General features: G+C 39.9%; 1 protein-coding gene across 1 annotated transcript in view; it reads left to right on the top strand.

The window, feature by feature from the left end:
- The first annotated feature begins 2,482 nt into the window (after positions 1 to 2,482).
- Positions 2,483 to 20,110, top strand: part of CACNA1D (calcium voltage-gated channel subunit alpha1 D) — a 207,148-nt gene continuing 189,520 nt past the window's right edge. The window contains exon 1 of the mRNA XM_038149611.1: positions 2,483 to 2,613. The gene's annotated coding sequence lies outside the window, so the exon portion shown is untranslated. The remainder of the gene's footprint in view (positions 2,614 to 20,110) is intronic.

Raw genomic sequence — 20,110 nt, 5'->3', positions numbered from 1 at the left:
AATTTTCTGCAGTGTGAGATCTCAGTTGTGAAAACTCCTTGTCTTCATCTTGCATTAAAAGTGAATCTCAAGGAGCAGCAAGAAAGAAAGGGAAGCAGTGCTTTCTGGTTATGGATGGATTTCCTCCTTCATCAGCTAATTCCAGTTCTGCATTTCAGTGAATTTATTCTCCCTGTCTTCACTGTTGTTGCGTTGGAATAAAATATTTTGTATCAGAAGGGAGGCACAGCCTGTCCTCTGCCTCCTGAGCCTTGCAGCACAGCAAAGTGCGTGTACAGGCAGAGTCTTGAGCTACACTGGGGAGCTGGAGCTGCTCAGGCGTGTGCTGGGAGTGTTGTGTGGTGCGAATCTCCCCAGGCCTCCCCCTGTGCTGGGGAAATGTTCCTCTCTCACTCCCTGCTCCTGGTTCTTGCGTGGAGCCAGGCACAAGTGGGATGATGCACAGGATGCCCTTTTCATGTTTTCTCCGTGAGTGGGACCGATTCCATTTGTGTTTCAACTGGTGAAGACAACATCGTGTTTTATAGTTCACTTACACTGCTGAGGTTTTGTAGGACAGGATATGATTATTTATTACCCTAAGTACTGTTGTCTACCTAATCTGTGTAAATATTAAGGTAGATGAAGTAATAAAGACCCTCTTTTTCTCTTTCATTTGCTTGTGACACCATGGCTGGGTCTCTGTTGCTCTGCTGTTGGCAGTTCTGTTATACAAACTATTTTTCTGGCCCCTCTTTTTACACAGTTGATTACTGATGTATTCCCAAAGCTTATTTGGACTGCAGTCACTCCTTTCAACTTCCTACAGAAAAAGTCTTCATTCTTCAGTCCTTTTCTTTTTCCCTTGTTGGCTGAAGATCCTCAGCAAAAGATTTATTGCTGTTGTTCAGATGAGGGAGAAGTGCAGCCAGTGCTCCCAGTCAGTGCATTTCCTGTTATTACTCCAGGCTGAATTAGGGTCCAGGGAGTCCTGCAAATCTGAGTGACTCATAGAGCTTGTATTTTATCTGTACAGTTTTCCACTCAAAACAATTGCCAGATATTCCTGGTTTTATGAGCTGTTTTGCAAATGACACACTTCTGTTGGTTTGCTTGCAGGTGTTTTCCTTGTTTTGCAATGGGAGGCAATTTCTGAGCTATTGATTAATAACTGCATTGTTATCTATACCATAAATTTCAGGATAATGGCTGTAATTCTACAGACTGTTTATTTGGGCTGTTCTAGATAGGACAAAATGTCCTGGTCATAACTTCCTTAATAACTTAATGAACTTTTTTGCATTTTATTTCTTAAAAAATTTTGCATTATAATTCTTAAAAAAAACCCCTAAGGGGCAGGGGATGCTAGAATTTTTTGGCGTGCTGACATTTTATTTGAAAAACCCTTTTATTTCACAGGTGGCATTACTTGAGCATTTTCCTCATTTGTATAAATATGGTATGAACTGCTCAGGGTCTATAGTTAGCTTCCCTGGCAGTTCTTCTGCTCTTTGGAGGGCCAAGTGGATCAGCAGCCTTTCCTAGGAGTTCCAGCTTGCACTGTGCTCTCTCTGCACTAATGCTGCAGCCACAGGTACCTTATTGCATATTCATGGTGACAGATACTTGTTTTTAGCTGTGCAAAATCTTCTTCCTCTTTCAGAGGAAAGTTTTCCAAATTGCTGCATGTTAACAGTACCATAGGGCAGCAGTGCTAATCCAAACAATTAAAATTGGTGGGATAGGATGGTGTGTAAAGGGACTCCAGGTTTGGCAGGATCATCATATGGGAGTGACAAGGTTTAGGAGTATTGTTCTGGGACTACTGACTTACCCAGCTGTAAGTATGGGATTTTTTTTCCTGTTTCCATGCTCTGCATAAAACAGATATAACACAGAACAGCTTTGCATAACATCTGAGTTTCTCAGCTGTTGCAGTACTGAAATGTGAATTTAACCTGAAGTTTCTTTGTAATGAAATAATTGCAGTAATGATTCTGTAAAGGAATGCATGACTTTCATTTTTCTTTTTTTTTTTCCCTCCTTGTACAATTGGAAAAATCTTCTAGAAAATGTGAAGCATGAAACATTAAAAAAATGTTTCTGAACAGCATTTTCTGAAATAATGTAACTTAATAAAGTATAAGGAAAATGACAAAAAAAGAAAAAAAGACAGCCATCTGTGTGTCCACTGACATACTGACATTTTGGATATGAGTGTAACCAACAGTTATGGTCCTTCCAAGAGGTTCTGAAATAATATTGAAAGAAACAGAGAAAAGTAATTAAATTACAGTTACAATTCAATAAAAACAAAAGAATGAAAATACTCGATTTGTCCAGTAATGCTACTCCCACAACAACACTGTAAGAGGGTGAAATAGGTCACAGGCAGCCCTCCTTACATTGCTCAATAACATTAGGAGGCTTAATCATTTATGGATTATCTCCTAGAAACAATGATCTGGTGCAGACAGGTAATCCAATCTCCTCTGTCTTTCTAACCTGGTTTGCCATTTCACAGGAGATTGTGGAAGGGTGGCAAGTTTTTCTAGGAAGATATTGCCTGCCAGCTTGAAACATTATAAATTGCTGGAATTTGCATCAAAATATGACAGCTCTTCTCTGATGAAGGTAGGTAGTGAAATTAGACAGGTAAAATGATTTTTTTTTTTAACTAGAGCACAGAGGTTCAGCTCCAAATTGTGACTTGTTCACCCTTAGAATCTGTCACTGACAGAGGAAAGAGAGAAGTTTATCATTGACATAAATCAGAACTAGAGAGAAAACGTTATTCCTGGGACTCTGCATTTTGCATAAAATCCAGCAATGTGTTTGTCCTGAGTAAAATCGAAGAAAAATTTAAATACAACTTATTTTTGAATGCAAGCCTTTCAGTGATGGCAGCCTCTGTAAGTCCATTGGATGCAGGTGTGCAGCCTGTCTTTTACTGATTGATGTGCATAATGTGATACATTGGGCTTTGAACAAACATCTTTAGCTACTTCTGGGATATTTTATCTGCCTGTACCCTCAAGGCTTGCTGTTGAATACATTAGGCTGTGCTAATTTCGTTGCTGAAAATGAGCTCCATTGCAAATATTCATTGGTCAAAATATTGCAGTAGCAAAAGTGCACCATCAGTGATTTTCAAATGCTTATTTCATTTTGCAGGTAGTTGCTGGTTTATTGCTATAATAACGTCAGGAAAAATATTCAATTACTATTACAAGCAGAGTAGCCTGTTCCCCTAGGTCTACTTGTACAGTTAAAAAAAAAAAAAGGAAAAAGATAATTGGATTAGTAAGGTCCTGCTCTGTACAGAACTGAGAAATACATCAGGAATAATTGTGCATCATAGTAGTAACCCTGAGCCTTGAGAAAACTCCTTTAGTAGAACCATACTAGTTTTTAACTCAGCCAATTTTTAATTACTGAGTGATTTATTCTAAATATACAGTGTCAACTTTTTTGCATTGTTGTCTACTTTTATTTTTGTCTTCTTAAAGCATCCTGTTTTTCCTGAGCCACATTTGATGGCTCCATGTAGCTGCCCCTTTAAATACTGGGACTATCACATAAATTTTAAAATGTAAGTTTCTATGTTTCTTTATCTCTGAAGCCTTGCTGTAAAATAGTAAGTCAGTATTTCTTTTAAATATTCAAATATTTTAATAAGTACTATTTTATTTGTCAGTATTTTTCATTTAATATTTTGTTTTAATATGTTATTTTAATGTTTCATTTAAAAATATTTTATCTTCTTGCAAAATATGCCCATATCAGAGCAATCATCTCCAAAATAGGTTAGATTAATTTTTTATGAGCAAATGTGTATTTTTCAATAGGCTTTTCTTGATGTGGTACTGTACTAATAAGGAAGATGCAACACAATTCTGAGAGCAAATAGCTTCTAGAGCTTTTCAGACATGACTGAGAACAAATAAAATGTAAAACAGCCCAGTGGTTTGGGCTGCTTTTGATGCTTCTTGGGTTTTTCAGTGTCAGAGGAATGGGAATCAGCAAACCTGCATTCCTTTCAGAGGTTATTAAACCACTGCAGCTCTCTCCACCTGCATTTTCCCAGCCATAAAATGAATGCGATGTATTTACTCTTCATCATAAATTCCATTGGAATCCTTTCTGAAGAGCAGTATAAGCAGTAGGCATTCTGGTGATATTTCACTCATCCAGGGAAGGGCTGGTGGGATGCTGGAGCATCACAGAACCTCTCTGGAAGGTGAAGCAGCAGCTGCATTGGGTGCTGTCACCAGGACAGAGGAGCAGCTTTGGAGCTCTGCTCTGGCTGGGTGGGTGTCCTGGAGCCCCTCACTGTCAGCCAACACCTCCTGTGGGTCTCATCTTCTGTGGGCTGAAAACAGGAACAGACACAGGTGTAGTGAGAGCCTGGAGCACAGCATCCCTTCATTCCTGCTGTGAGCACAGGGATCTTTGCTCTTTGCTTTGGCAGCTTTCTCCAGGATGTATCTTCTCCAAGAGTATTCAGAGACATAAACCATAAGGACGGAACGTGTGTCATGTGCTAAATTCTGCCTCTGTCAGTTGCAGTCAAGAATCCATAATGTGCTCCTGCTTTGAAATGCAGTTCTGAGGTAGAGCCACCCATCCTGGATGGCCTTCCTGCAAGGACTCAGGAGGGCAGGCTGGCAGAGGTGGGGAGGAGTCACTGTTACATCATGACTAGGGAAATAAACTGGATGAGATCCTCACCTCTTATTTGGCCTCTTTCCTCCAATTCAGTTCTGGCTGATGGAGAATTCCTTTGCTTGCAGTCACTCAGAAAAGAGCCATAAAGTTGTGTGATGAAGATCATCAGGGGAGCCCTGTGGATGAGATGTGTGAGGAGTGGCACAGGAAGGGCATTTCAGGGGAAAGCATTCACACGCAGTGCTGTGGAAATTTGCAACCAAACTGGAACAAAGCTTAGCTAAGACACAACTGGAGCTCAGGCCTGAAGGGCTGTGGTGGAAGTGAAATTGCAGCTTTTTAGTTTTGGGACCTCATGTCCCTTGACATTGGTGTTAGAAAATAAATGATCTAATAGTAATGAAGTATTAAAGAACAAAAGCAGCAGCATCTCATTTAATTAATTTCAAGTGGGTTGTGTGCAGTTGCATGTGTAAAGAGAAATGGCAGTCAACTATTTCCTACAGAATCTTCTACAAAATCCTCTACACAGATTACCTGAATTTTCATTTGGAAAATAAGTATAAACTGGGAGATTAATCTACAAATTAGGTTGCTTGCTTTGGTGTGTTTTCAAAGGAAAAAGGAAATAACTACTATGTTGTGTGTTGAAATCATCCCTTGCATTCAGACAAGAATCCTTTTTTTCCCCAGTGCTGCATCACAATAAAATTACTTTTGCATGTGGAATTAGTGCACGGAAATGCTGACTATGAAGAGTTTGTGTAGTGGTGGTAGATTTTGTCAGGTAAGGATTGCCAAGCTGATGAACAGCTCTCCAATAGATTGTAATAATCTCAAATAATTATTTCAAGACCTCTTGAGTACCAGTTTTCATGACAGACTGTAATAGGTTCTTTCAAGACTCTCATGGTCAGTACAAGTAGTTCTCATTTTCAGAATTACTACCTCATCTAAAGTCTGTACAAACCATGTGATTTTCAAAACAATTAAATGTAACAGACTTTGAGAGCTGCAGTGTAAACAATGCACATATGCACCAACAGCTGAAGGACCACATCTCCTCTTGCTTTTTCCTTCTGCTGTGACACCTTCCAGAGCTGGCAGGTTGAGCTGGGCTCTGCAGTCCCAGGGTGACACAGTGCCTGCCTGCCTGCCCAGCTCCTCCTCTGCCCCTGAGTGCAATCTGTGGCTGCTGACAGCTGGCACAGAAATCAGGGATGGGGAGGTGAAGCTCGCCATGCTGGCCTTTCCCTGTCCTTGTGTGCATCTGACGTTGCTCAGACACAGATGGGGTGTTGTTACACAGTTTGACAATTCCATGACAAAAAGCCCTGTCAGCCAGGAGAACTGAATTCCACAAGTGATGAGCTGTCCCACAGGGCAGGAGTGGCCAGAGTCCACCATTTACCCAAAAGAAAAAGACCCAAAATCAGCTACCAAAACGTAGAACAAAACATTGCCTCTATAAAGTGTTTTCCCTCTGAGATAAAACTGGCATCCTTTACTGGATAGAAAAATTCTGATCAGCTCTTGTTTCATGATGGATTTGTTATGTGAGTGCTCAGGGGGTGCTGTGTCTGGGAGGTAAGCTGGGTACAGAGGAGAGCTGGGTACAGAGGAGAGCTGGTAGTGCTCCTGCAGAAAGAGAACTGAGGGAAAGGCTCTTCCTCCTGCCCGTGGTAGCAAGAGTGTCCACACAGGAGCAGCAGGGGAGCTCAGGCTGAGGGAAGGTCTAGGAGACAAAACCAGGCAACCAGGCATGTCTTTGTAATGTGTTTGTGTGGGAAGGGGACTGTTTGACTGGTCATATCATGGGCATATGTTTTAAGATTCTCCTTTTTTTTTTTTTTTTTTTTTTGACTTGTTCCTTAATTCCAGCTGTAGTGGGGGCTGGCCAAGCAGGCTGTCAAAACCTCTAAGATGTAGCACTTCAGGGCCACTGTGTGATTCATGAGCTTCTGTGACACAAGAGCCAGGCAATGTTGTTGGCTTACAAACAGCTGTTGGGAATGCTCAAGTTAAAGGGGTTATTCTTGTTCCTTTAGAAAATCCCCCTAATATTGTGTAATATCTGGATTTTTACTTTTATCCAGCCTGAGATATTTCCTTCATAGGCTCTTGCTTACTTTGTGGTGCTTCTTTAGTGGCCACACGTCTGCAAAGTGCTGTCTGTGGCTTGGTGGCACCAAGCCAACTGCTGAGATGTTTGAAGGGTAGTAACTATTTATTTGGGTTTAAACAATTAAAGGCTCAGTAAGGGAAATCCACTGCAAGTGAAAGATGGTAACTGAAACACTGACTTTACCAGAAAAGCATGACTGCCAGAATAGGGGCACTTTGTCAAACACTTTGAGAAAGAAAAAAATAAATGTGTAACAATGAAGATAATTGTACAGTGGTATTTATTACCATCATGTCCGAAGAACAGAGAGACTTATTAAACTTACTTAAATCCCCATCAGTTCTTTATGACCTTGAAAAAAAAAATCAGAGAGGATGATAAGGAAATTGTCTATATTCTGTCTCTTTAAGTTGATTTTTCATCTGGATCTCTAGTTGGAATTTAATTATTAATGTTTGCAAAAACATATACTGGTATATGGGCTATTTGCAAACTGTTCACTGAGATTATTATTTAAGATTCCTCTTAATTGTAGTTTTAAGCAGAATTGTGCTGATTTTTGAAATGCTCCCAAAACCATCAAGTGCTCTCCAGAGGATGTGCTAATGAGGCATTTAATGGGACATTAAGATTAATTTTTTATTTTAATTTATACATTAAAAGGTTATTTTTGATACTTTTGTTACCTGTTTCTCATTAGAAATAAGCTAACACTAGAAAATGTTTACCTTGTGAAATTATCAGTGGTGAATGTCTTGCTTACCTGAATTTAGGCAAGGAGATACAGTAGCAGCAGGACTTCTGTTATAATCAGCAAAAAGGTAGTAGAGGACCAAGGCAACTGAAATATAGATCTGTAACAGGACCTTCTGTTAGTTCAGGGATTTTTGAGGCTTCTGTAGCCTCTGTGGGACCCTTTTTTTTTTTTTAATATTTCTTCTGGAACTGCCTTTGTTTGCATTTCCACTGAGCTTATGCAAGAGAGGAACTTTGCAAATCTATATAACTTAATTTTTCCAATGGAAACTGCAGATAAGTTGTGGCTATCCTAGGCTTCACTCATCTGTGTAATCCAGGGGAGTTGTTCCCAGCTTTAGTCTGGATGTGGCTGCCTCAGAGTGACCTCAGTGATGGCAGCTAAGGACTGGTGGCTGGGCTGACCCTTTCAGCAAGTCCACAGCCCAGAAATGCTCCCACTGCTAGCACCAGTCTGTTGAGGGAGCATCTAAATCTGTTCACTGACTACTCAGTGGTTGAGGTGTGTGGCTATTTGAAAATGCTCATTTTGTGACCTTTGGCTTGCATCCAGGACCTATTTCAGTCCTAACCTTTGGCTGTATCTTGGTTTCTGACTCGGCTCTTGACCTTTGGTATTTAGCCTGACTGCTGACCTTTGGGTGCCAGATCGCCTCTTGTCCTAGCCTTGGGTTCCAATTTTGGATATTAGCTCTAACAGCATCTTGCAGCTTGGCTCTTAAATCTTATATGTGCTTTTGAAATTTTCCCCTTAGGGCACCAATTGTGCTTCTTACATTTCTTTCTCAGCCCTTATGTAAAACTCTTGTAATCAGAACAGCTCAATTCTAAATGCATCCCTTCCCTTGTGGCTCATTAAATGGAGGAAGCAGAGCTGTCTGGACACTCTTCCAGGAATCCCTGATTCCTGCTCACCATGGGGAGTCTCTTGGTTTCCTTTGTGCTCACACTTGTGGGATGTGCGTGTGGGTGGGTGCCCACCAGCACAGCCTCAGCTGCAGCTGGCCATGGCAAGTCTGCCTGATGGTTGGGCATCCAAAAAGCCAAAAGGAGTGCAAGCCTGATGAATCTCAGCATCCTGTTTGCTACAAATCTCTTGTTGAGATATCAACCTGGAAATTTGACTGACTGTGTAAGAATTAAAAACTCTCATGAATTAATATTACATCAGCCGATTTTCTCCTAAAACATGATATATGAAATGGCAGCAAAATCATGTCTAAGGAAGATAAACACAACCCCAAGGTCCCTATGGTATTTTCAGTAAAAGCATCACAAGGTTCTGTTGCTTTTGGAGGTCAGATGGAAAGCTTCATGTTCACAGTTGTGCCTACATGCTCATGTGAGTTTGCTTCCCTGGCTTTGCAGGGACTGTTTGCATGAATAACCACTCCTGCAGAGTGAATAAAGGCATTTGCAATCTGGTCCCAGCTGGAAACTTATTTCTGAAGCCAGTTCACTCTCTTCGTAAAGCACAGATTCTTTATTTTATCTTATTCTGTGTTTAGTTCACACAATGTGAAATCTTTAGGTTGATTGCTATGCCATTCCAAATCGCTTCCTACTGGAAGAGATGTATATTTTATTGTTCTTGATTCTTTCCCAACACATATTTGGAATAGAGGTATTCTTGTCTGGGAGGAGAAGGGTAATTGCTGCCTGCCTGGATATCAGTTAATTAGCAATCTCCTCACCAGTGGATGCCTGGCTAAATTCACTCTTTCGCTGAGTAATTTATTAAATAACTACAAGTCTATTCAGGCAGCCTCAACAGTATTTTATAACAAAGTGCTTATTACTCAGTATATTTAATACCAAAAGAGATGTAAGGAAGTACATGACATATATTCTCAATTGCTTACCAACCTTTGTCTCACACCTTGCTCTTGGAGCCCAGAGCTCAGTGAAATAGACCCAGTCATTCCTCATGAGGATGTGGGCATCATTTTACAGGACTTATTGACTATCCTTTTCTTCTCAGTTAAGGCAATCTTGGCCTGGCTTGGAATGCAGAAGAACATTTCGAACTGGAATCCCTGTCATGGCCTCAGCAAGGCTGCTTAGATAGGGAGAATCAGCTCTGCTGAGTGCTGACACTTGTGCAGAGGCAGGGGAAGTGGGCAGAGGAGGTGCCAGATAAAGCAGTGCGGGGCTGCACTGTCACATCTGCTGTCCATTAACGTGCCTCTGGCTGGGGACAGCGCTGGGCTCAGCCCACATCACTCGGCAGCTGTCAGGTGGATAAGACAAGCTGGCTGGGGAATGCACCGAGATAATCACAGCAAGGTGAAGCTGAATCTCACACGTGTGCTGCACTGAGTGCTCTGAGCAAAGGAAGCTTTATTCTGCAGCACAGAGAGCAGATGGACTCTGTGACTGTTCGTTGGGTTTCTGGGGGAGAATTCAATACATATGGTCTGGAATGAACACCTCATTTGTCAGTTCTAGTCACACCATTACACTCTCCCACCCCCCCCTAATTTTTTGCTGTTATTTTACAAACAGAACATGTCCTGGTAGCAGGTATGTATTAAGGCAGCATTCTGAAATTTGCCAGATCTTTATCCCTTCTGCTGAACCCCTGCTGGAATCCAAAAGCCCGATTTCTTGTCTTCTTTTCCTGCAGGGTACAAGCAGCTGTTATTTTGAAAAGAGAGTCTCTGTACCATAGTCATTCTTCTCAGCAATTTGTAAAAAAAAACCACAGGCTTTTTGTTACTTTTAATGTCTTATCAGATGATTTCTGTTTTGATCTATAAAACATACTACTGTATAAATAGTGAAAATGAAAGGGTGGTAGATTTGAGGGTTGAGCCTGACTCTGTTTTAAGACCAGTTCTGGCAGCACATCTAAGACATCTTAGTATACAAAAGGTATGCACAGGTATGACTGAGAGTCAGTTTTAATGCTGGGATTTGCTGAGTGGGGAGGAAGCACACTCCTGTTTTTAGGAACTCCTTTCCACTATATGCTTCCTTCAAAACTCAGCACTTTAAAAATGTTAAGCATTATTCTACACAGCATCGTAGTTCATCTGTTGCAGTTTTTTTTTTTTTTTTTTATTCCTTCAGGGAAACCAAGTTTTAACTCCACATTTTAGTGTACTGAATAGTTTAATGTGCTGTAGATTAATTTGAAGAGACCCCCCATTACAAGTAACTGTAATGAAACTGGGGGCCTGGCTTGGTAACTCTAGTTTAAATGTGTATGACTGTATTTCATGGTATGGACATAGAAAAGCATGAAAAACCACCAATTTTCTATTTGAAAAAATAATTTAAATTTTAGTTTCTTAAGAACTTTGCTGCTACATTTTGAATTTCTGTTAAATCATGAAGCTTTGTTTTCTATGAAATGTCTATGGTACAAAGAAAGAAACTATAATTTTAGATATTCATATATAATAGGCAGAGACCTAAATGATATATTTTCATGTCTGTTAGTTCTTCCTTAACTAAACACCTGCCCCTTCTTTAGAGATGTTTGTGGTGGGGAAGTTGCTGTTGCTTCATCCAACAATATTAGAATATTAAAGCAGTAAACGGCACAGAAAAGGAATTTTTCCTAATGAAGGAAACTAACTCATACCAGGACCAAAATGTGTTAAAGAACAGGATTAAAACTGCCATATCAACTGACATGGCACAGTCCTCTTGTTACAGAACAGGAGTCTGGGTCTGTTAAAGGGTATGGGCAAGATCATCTTTGGGCTTTAGCAGGTTGGACCTTGAGTCAGTTCAGAACATTTCTCGTATGAACAGCAAAACTGAACTGGTCTGAATGGTAAAGGAGAAGTGGGACCCCATGGTCCCATAAACATGTTTTAAAAAATTTATTTAAAGGAGTAGTCAGTTTTTGAGGCAGAAGGGGTTAGTAATGGTACTTTAAAATTATGATGCTTCCTCTCTTATTTTATATAAACTTCCTTACTAAGATGTTATTAAATGCTGTTTAGAATGCTTTCATTAAAATTAAATGGTTGAGTGGAATTAGATGAAGAGTTACAGTGAATAATTCAGCAGTCTTTCAGATGGAGGGTCCAGTTTGCTCTTTGGGAAGGTCTGCAGGATTGTTCATCACTGTTGCAGCGCCTGTACCTCACTGACCACTGGAGTTGCTGTATTTTGATTTTGCAAAAGAAGCTGAAGTTTCATTTCATCATGAGTTGTTCACACTGACTGGATGCACAGTTTCAGGTGTTTCAGCAGTGTATATAAAGATCATTAGTTTGAGAGAAGCAAGTTTTATGGGTTCCTTATATTTGGTGTTGCACAGGACTTGTACCATGCATAGACTTTGTAACTCAGTTTAATTCAGATATTTTAGAAAGCACACCAACTCACTAACTTGAGAGATAGAAAAGTCATTGAAGCTTTCCTTGTCCTTTGCTCTCAGGCTTTGACCTCTTCCTTGTATTTCTCATTATTCATTAATACTGACATGCTGACTGATACATTTTATGATACACAGACGCTCCATATATATGAGAAAGACCTGTCAAAGACTAAGAGGCTTTTTTTTTCTCCACTGAATTGATTATCTTCCAAGTCCTGCCCCATATCTGTTTTTAATTTTTTTTAACAAGATCTTTCTATTTGTCACGGGATCAAAGATGTCTTTAAACCAGCCTGTGTCCACAGCTGGGGGATCAGCCTTCAGAAGGTGTTGGTTTGGGATGTGCTACAGGGTTGGCTGTGAGAGGTGTTACAGCTACACAACCTTCACACTGATGGCAGAGGTTAAATTGCCTTTAATCTCCACATATATACTAGTGAAGGGTCATTCTGCCTCCTAATTTTTTCACTTTAGTTCCTGTCTACTTCCTATATTGTACACTCAGAACTAATCTAATGACCTTCAGGAAGAAATTAATATAATTTTTCAACTAGACAAACAATTGCAAAACTATAATGAAAAATTCCATTTTGCCTCATCCCTTTGTGGACAAGTATCTATATTTCAGCCTGGCTCAGAGTCCCTTGCTCTGCTCTGTCACTGCATGCACAAGCAGGTGGAATGGCTCCATCCCTGCATTCTGCATGGAAGTGGCTCCTTTTCCTCTGGCCACAGGTGGACTTGGACAGGAACAGAACAGTGGCTGCAGCATTCCCCACGAGGTCATTTTGCTGCTGTTACATATCCCTGGATGTACCAGGCTTTCCCTGCTATGAATCTGGGTGCATTGCAGGAAAAGCTGAAAATGCCTTTCACCAGAGGATTCCCACCTTGCAGAGCTGGGGATGAGTGCTCTCCATGACCTTGCTTCTCTCAAATCCCTTTTGCACTGTTTTGAAACTGCGCTGAGACCAACCAAGTGGAAGTTCCAACATCATTTCCAGCTCAGGCAGAGAGCATGCTGACCTTGCCCAGACTTCATGCTTGAATGTCTTCTGTTCTCTCAGAATTCCAATAAAAAATCTGGGGTTGGGAGAGCAGTACAGCAATAGGTACTGCATAATTTGACACATGTTTCTGACTGGCTGGAGGTCATTTAAGGCTTTGAAATTATTAAAAAAAAAAAAAAAAGTGATGTGGAAGGTGTTTTTGGAATAAAAGCAACTTTTAGGTGTCTTTAGCAGTTCACAAGGATGAATCTTGTAAAAAACAGTATTTGTTTATATCTTTTCAAGAGTCTTATGGTAATGACTTTTTTTGGAGAATATAAAATATTGAATTTGGAAAATGCCGACTGCATGGGCTTTTAAACACCTTTAAACTTCATATTCTATGAATTTGATATAGGCATTAAAATAGTAGCAGCTGTTTCTATTCTCTTTTTTTTTCTCTCCCTGAATATGGATCACAGATGCAGATTACATGATTTATAAAATATGTGCAAGTGCAGACACGTTCCGTAAAGTCAGGACAGCGTCAGTGATTCTATCTTATTTTACTGCTTCTTTGAAAGCTGATAAAATTTAATATTTCCAGTAAACTGTAGAAAGGAGATTTTTACTCTTGAGAAATACCTAATTCAAAATCTGTCAAGAAGAATTTGATTTGGAAACCATTCAGAATGTTTTAAAAAGGAAATTGAATACCGTAGTTCTGTTTTTTTATTTGGATATATTTCTTGTGCAAACCTTTAGCTGTATGAGCTAGAACATTTCAATATTACTGTAAAAATATTTCAACAGGACCTGGCTGATATTTCCAAATTAAAAGACAGTGTAATCTACATTTCACTGAACATTTTGGGGTTTCAATATTTTTTTTATCCATGAAGGATGGAAATAAACTTCAAAATGCCTGAATTTCCCAAAGGATAGACAATTTATTTCTCTAACTAAGCGTGTTTTGCCACAGTGCTCCCTGAAGTAGGATCTGTGTCCTTATTACACAGCATGCTGCTTCTTGCAGTCTTGGTGATCAAAGCATGAGAGCTGTCAGATGAGAAGAAATGTGTAGCATGTAAGAACTGTGTATCAGTAACACACTGGTTAAAATCAAAGGAAATCAAGACCAAAAAAATCATGTTTCTTTTCACTTTAAAACTAAATCAAGCCAGTGTTAATTAATCTTCAGAGAAGTAGTAGCTTCAGAAAATAATGGCTTTTCTGGGATTTTTATCAGCAGAAAACCTTTGGTTTCCAAATACATAGCACAGAACTGTTTTTACAGTTCCAAGGGATTATTTAAAGAAAAAAAGAAGTTGCATCAAGATTTTTAGTCTCACTGAAGTCCATGAGCATTGGATTAGGTCCTTAGATCCGGTTATGTAAACACTTCTGGAGCATTTTTAGACTGCAATGTTTGGCCTGTTACTACAGAGTGCTGCAGTGCTTTTCATAGCTTGATGCTTTAATACTTACACTTGAAGAGCTTATAATTTATTTTCTACCTGATATATCACTTCCTGTGTTAGCACACACACTGGTATTTAGGAGTATCACTCTTTCATTTCTGTACTCCCTGAAATATGTGAAACAGCTGCCTGAGGTCTGACAAAATGTTGCTGGATATCAATGATTTCTGATCCACAGGAGAGAAGTTATTCTTTGCATTTCATATTGCAGCTATTTCTGATTTACCTCTGGGTAAGAACAGGTTCTTATAATCTACTGTCTTTGTTCCTTGTGCCTTGTGAGGTGCTAAATATGATAAATAAATAAACCACTCATGTGAACCCTGCTTTGAAGACTTTCAACCTTTTCCCTCCTTTCTTACTTTTTGTAAGTTTTGTACTTGTATTGCTTTATGTTTTTAAAAATCACAAAGTCTATGTTAAGCCCAAATATCTTTAACCTCCTGTAAAACCTGGCTTCAGGTGTTGGTAGGGGATTCAGTGGCACAGGAGGCTTGTGCTTTGTAGAGGAGGCCTTTGTAGGGAGCAGAGGACTAGGAAATACCTGGGTTTGATTCAGGGAGCTCTATGGTCAGACACACAATGAAGATGGCAATCAGTGATGGTAATCCTGCTTGAGGGGAGGAAGGACCTCAGGTTTAAAAAGCCCTGACTCTTCTCCCATTAATTCTGCATGCTGCACTCACGTTTTACCTAATTTTTCAAAAGATGTATCTCACTATTAACTGGGTAGTGTTAACCAAAGGGAGCAGATTGGTTTAAAAAGAGTGAATAATAGATAGCTTGTATCAGGAGTGCTGGAAGATTGCACACTGAACAAAGTGAAACATGGCCATTGTTCATTCATTCTACTCTCCTGTGCCATCTGTTCTGGCAGTGCGGTGACACGCTAAATCATTGCATCTCAAAAGCATCAGCGTTTTGCACAAAGGCAAAAGACTGAGAGTGCCAGGAAAATGCTTTTGAATGTGTGACCTGTATCTTATGCAAGCAGTGTGCCCTTCCCTGACAGCACAGGCAAGCAGGAGAGCGGAGCTCCACCTCTTCTCTGTGATAAACGACAACAAATCTTATATTATCACAGGCATGCATGACCTCACTAACTTACGACAGACAGTGGTTCTTAGGCACCAGCACTGTGAACTACTACAGTGCCTTTGCTACCAAATTAAACTCATGTTATGTGGGCAGATGTTTGTTTTAACATTGCTTTTAATACTCTGTTTCTTACAGCCATCAGAGCTCTCCTAAGATGAGCACAGTGTCGTTTTCACATGTTCAGCAGTAGCACTGTTTTAAGAATGATGCACTAGACTTTCTCAAGTGCTTGAATGTTTATTATGAAGGATGCACAGCTGCCCTCCTTCAAAAGCTGCTGAGAGAATATCACAGTCCAAACCTTCACTCATTTAGGAAGTCAAGGAAGACATGATCCTAATGAAGTCAGTGGGATTAGATGACCTATATAGTTGTTATCTTACAGTCTTTTTATAACTAATTCTGAACAGGGAAATGAAGCACACTCTTTTTTGACTTACTGGAATTCTTCAAATCCTCATAAAAATTTACTGAGATAATAATAGCAATCATATGTTGTATAGATAGTGCAGTTCATCTCTAAGTGCTTTTTAAAGATAAGAAGCATCTTCATTGATGCTGAAACAAAATTAAGAAGTCTTGTGATAAGTCCCACAGCACCAACTGACAAAGCTGGGGAATGATTAAACCATCCAATGCACTAAGTCTGTGCAACAGTAACTTTATCTTTGTTGTTCTTTTAATCAACTCTGTTAAAAACTTCCAAAAAAAAAAAAAAGTAACTAATACTGTAATCTGTTTACAGTTAGCATTAGCTATCTCTGTTACTGCAAGAAGTCTCTGACCTCTGTCATTGCTTAGTTCTGGTCTCAGTTCTTTACTCTGGCTCATTCTGTATCCACATGGGTACCAGGTGGACAAAGGAGCTGAGGGGAATTGAGGGGCAAGTAATTAATGCCAATAATCTAAGGGTTACTACTGGAGTATAAGAGGTAATTGTCCTATAAGAGGTATAAGAGGTTTGCTCCTATGCTTAATCCTCTTTTTTTCTTGTATTTTGGACATTTGGACTGTTGGAGCAACAATCTCAATGCTGCAAGGAGGCAGGGAGGAAGGTACTCCACAGTGCTTGAGAGCAATTGCTCATGTTGGTAGACTTATCACCCCAAACCAATCAAAAGACACATCTTCCTGCATTCCCAAAGTGAAGTCTTATCTCTTCTGTTCAGATAGAATATTTGTGTGTGGTCTGTCTTTCCTTTCTAACTTATTTATTTCCCTTGTACTGCAGCATAAATTTAACTGAAATTACTATACTAATACTTATCCTTCTGGACTCATAGTAGTTTCATAACAATATGTGTCACTGAGCCTCCAGTTCAATCCCCTCTCTGTGACACCATCTTAATGAGAAGAGATAGTTTTCCTGGCTTAATTTCTTGCATCATGCTTTGTAAGACACAGTTTGCTCCTGACATGTAAAGGTATCTTAGGATGCTGTCCTTGAAACCTTTGCTTTCTTTTTTGCTGTGTTCTTATTGTGTCTTTCCGGGCTTTAAGTTTTATGCTCTGCCAAATTTCAGCCTGGAGTGACAGCAGAGGAATGAGCATTATAATGAAAGTGCTGACAAACCCTTAGCTGTAATGACGTGAATGGTGCAGCTATCATTTGAGTTTGCTGTGTTCTTTGCTTTAAATCTTTAATACTATTTTCTCCTTTTATCCCGTGTTGAGCAGTGGGATTACTCAAGTGGTTTATGGCTTAGAAGTTGTGCGGTTAAGTGAGTTGTTCAGTGGGGTGGAAGGATCTCTCTCTGGGGGCTACCTTCTTTTTAGATGTGTGGAAAAGTTCAAGGTTTGAGAAGGAAAAACACTGTCAGCAAGATGGTCAGTACTGCAGTGCCATTCCAGCACTGCCATCAACTTTGACCGCTATGATCACTCCCTCTGACACCACCTTGTTTTATATACACTGGCTGAGGTAAGGCCAGGGTCCTCTGAGGTGGGAGAAACAGCACATTTTGTATTGTAAATGGGAAAACAATGAAGCCTCAAAGAGTGAGAAAATTTAGCTCGTAGTAAAGAAATGTTAGTTGATGTTGTAGGCATTAATATTTTAGCCTCTAAGTAATTTGAAGATGGATGTCTGCATTGCTGTGTGAGCAGATGTTGTCCAAAACATTTCTGACATTACACAGAACAAATAATGTATGGACTAGATAGGAATCTGTACTGAAATGCCCATTCCCTGTCTGCATGTACCCGATGTTGCAGCAATGGAAGTAACAATCCTGTGGAGTTTTCCTTTGATTTCAGTGAAAGCAGAAACAAATTTTTAAGATGCCTTTTGGCTTATATCTATAGCTTTTCTAAAATGGCAGAAGTTGTTTCATCTTGAATAGGCCCTGCTATTTTACACTAGACAAGGATTTGGCTCCAGGAATCGCCTCTGCCTGATTCCAGTCAGCTGCAATTAGCATGTGGGTGGATGTGTGGCTCTCTTCTGCCATGTGACCAGGTAATGCTAAAGAACAGGGAACTATAATCCCTTTAGCTCCACCATACATCTCCCCATACTGCCTGAGATTAACTTGAGGGGTAATTTGAACAAAGTAAAAATGGTATGCAAATATTTAAAAAGTTAAAGCAAGATGTATGTGCAGAGGGATTTTAGCAGCCCACAGACATCCACTGACACGAGCCTCATGAGGCTCAGCCCCATTTCTCCATCAGGGAAGTGAAATCTGCATCTTTGGACATGGAGAAGACTTGATTGTGTAAGGCCATGAGCATCCTGTTCCAAAGTGGTTCTGCTCTGAGCAGGGGATAGGACCAGGTGACTTCAGAGGTCCTTTTCAGCTGAAATTGCTCTACCAATTTGGTCTATTGAAGGAAAGATTAGTGGTGAAATCATTGTCCTTTCTTTTGTGACTCTGACTCAACTACTGAACCAGTGCTTGTTTAGACCTGCCTACAGGGAATTCATAGCTCTGGCAGGATCATTGAGGCAGACCCTTCGAGTGTGTTATACCACCAACAAATTAACTCATTGCTGTCAGCAAAGTTAGGGTACAAGCTTTCCTCTGATCTCCTGTACTTCCCTGTCACTGTGAGATCTCTATTTTCTCTCATCCTTTATCACAATCTTTGAACCAAAATGCTTATGCCTCAAAAGTTCACCTGCTTTGTCTGAAATCCTCCCACTTTTCCTTTGCTTTACTGTATGGAAATGATGTTGATTCACAGAGATGATTGTGCATCATACCTACCTTTACTCTTATTTTCGGTTCTGTTTTTCACACACAACAGCATAATATCAGGGCCCTTGCACCTACTTCTCAGGCTCCCTGGAGTATGTGTGACTTGTGGGGTTCCTGGAACTGTGTTAATAGAAGTGCAGCCCTGGGGAATACTGCTGCATGCTGCTTTCTATGAGAAACACCACAAACTCTTTAGATCATTCTCTAACTCCCCTTGGTCTTTCAAGATTTCACTACCTGAAGAAGGCACACAGACACATTGTCCCTACAACTGTGTGTAACACTTGATTTCTTGAGCTGCAGCTACCACCAGTTATTCATTTACAGTCTCTTGAGGGACCACGCTAACAAGAGTGAGAACAGCAGCAGTGGGGGTGATATCATTATTTTCTGAGTCAGGTTTGATGAAAGAAGGTAAAAAATCATCAGGAGAAGCTTCTGAGAATCAGAATTGCAAAGCAGATGATAACAGCCTTCTCTGGGTTGTGCCTCACTCTTCAGTGAAAACAGGTTTCTGGGCTCTTTGTTGACAACATTCTGCTGGACATAAGCAGATGGGCAAAAGAAAATTTATGGGAAAACCCCCAAGTAACCTCCTTGCTTTATTAGGCTTTACCACCATTGTACTCTGGTGCAGATCACAGCAGATGAAGGAAAGTCAGAAATTTGGGAAGTTTATTCTTACCCAGACCTCTCTGTGATAGCGACAAAACTTGTTTCGTCTCTCAGTGCCTCATCTTATCTCCATGTAAAATGCAGTGGTTTTGATTAATATTAAAAAGAAGGATTAGAAGCTTAATCTGTTTATCTTTGTACATTATTTTGAAACATTTAGAAGAAGACATGGGAGTCCAAAGGTTTGCTGGTTAGGAGCCTACTGTGCTGGGGGGCAATGGTGATAAAATCTAGGTGTGGATATTTTTGAATGATTTTCTGGCCTCTTATTTTGCAGTGTGACATAAAGAATTCATAAAGAGCCCTTGGCAGAAATTATACAGCACCTCCAGAACAGATAAATGATCTCAATGACTCCAGAGCTGAGAATACATACAGGAGACAGATACACTTATTTTCTTGAATGTACAACCAAAGTTATGCAATGAATAGTATGATTTGAGTGTTAAGCATTATTCTGATTTCATTCTGATTGCACTTTGAGACATAGATGTGATCTGATGTATAAAAAAATACAGATTTGAGTGAGTAAACATCTCACTCAAAGTAAAGTGAGTGTCAAGTAAATGTTAAGAAAAGTTCCAAAAATACCAGCATAACTATAAGTCTAATAAATTCTAGACTTTTTGGCCCTTGCACTGCTTTTCCAAATAGGTTATGGGAAGTCCAAAGTGTTAAGTCAAGTGGAAAGCTTTAGAAAACCAAATATATATGTATTGCTCAAACAGTAATGCAATTTTTCATCCCTGCATACAGAGGCAACATTTGACAGTAGGAAATTCTGGTAGTTAAGGCAATGTGTC

This window comes from Motacilla alba, chromosome 12 (assembly GCF_015832195.1).
Source record: "Motacilla alba alba isolate MOTALB_02 chromosome 12, Motacilla_alba_V1.0_pri, whole genome shotgun sequence".
NCBI lineage: Eukaryota > Metazoa > Chordata > Aves > Passeriformes > Motacillidae > Motacilla > Motacilla alba.
This window is presented reverse-complemented; position numbering and strand designations above follow the sequence as displayed.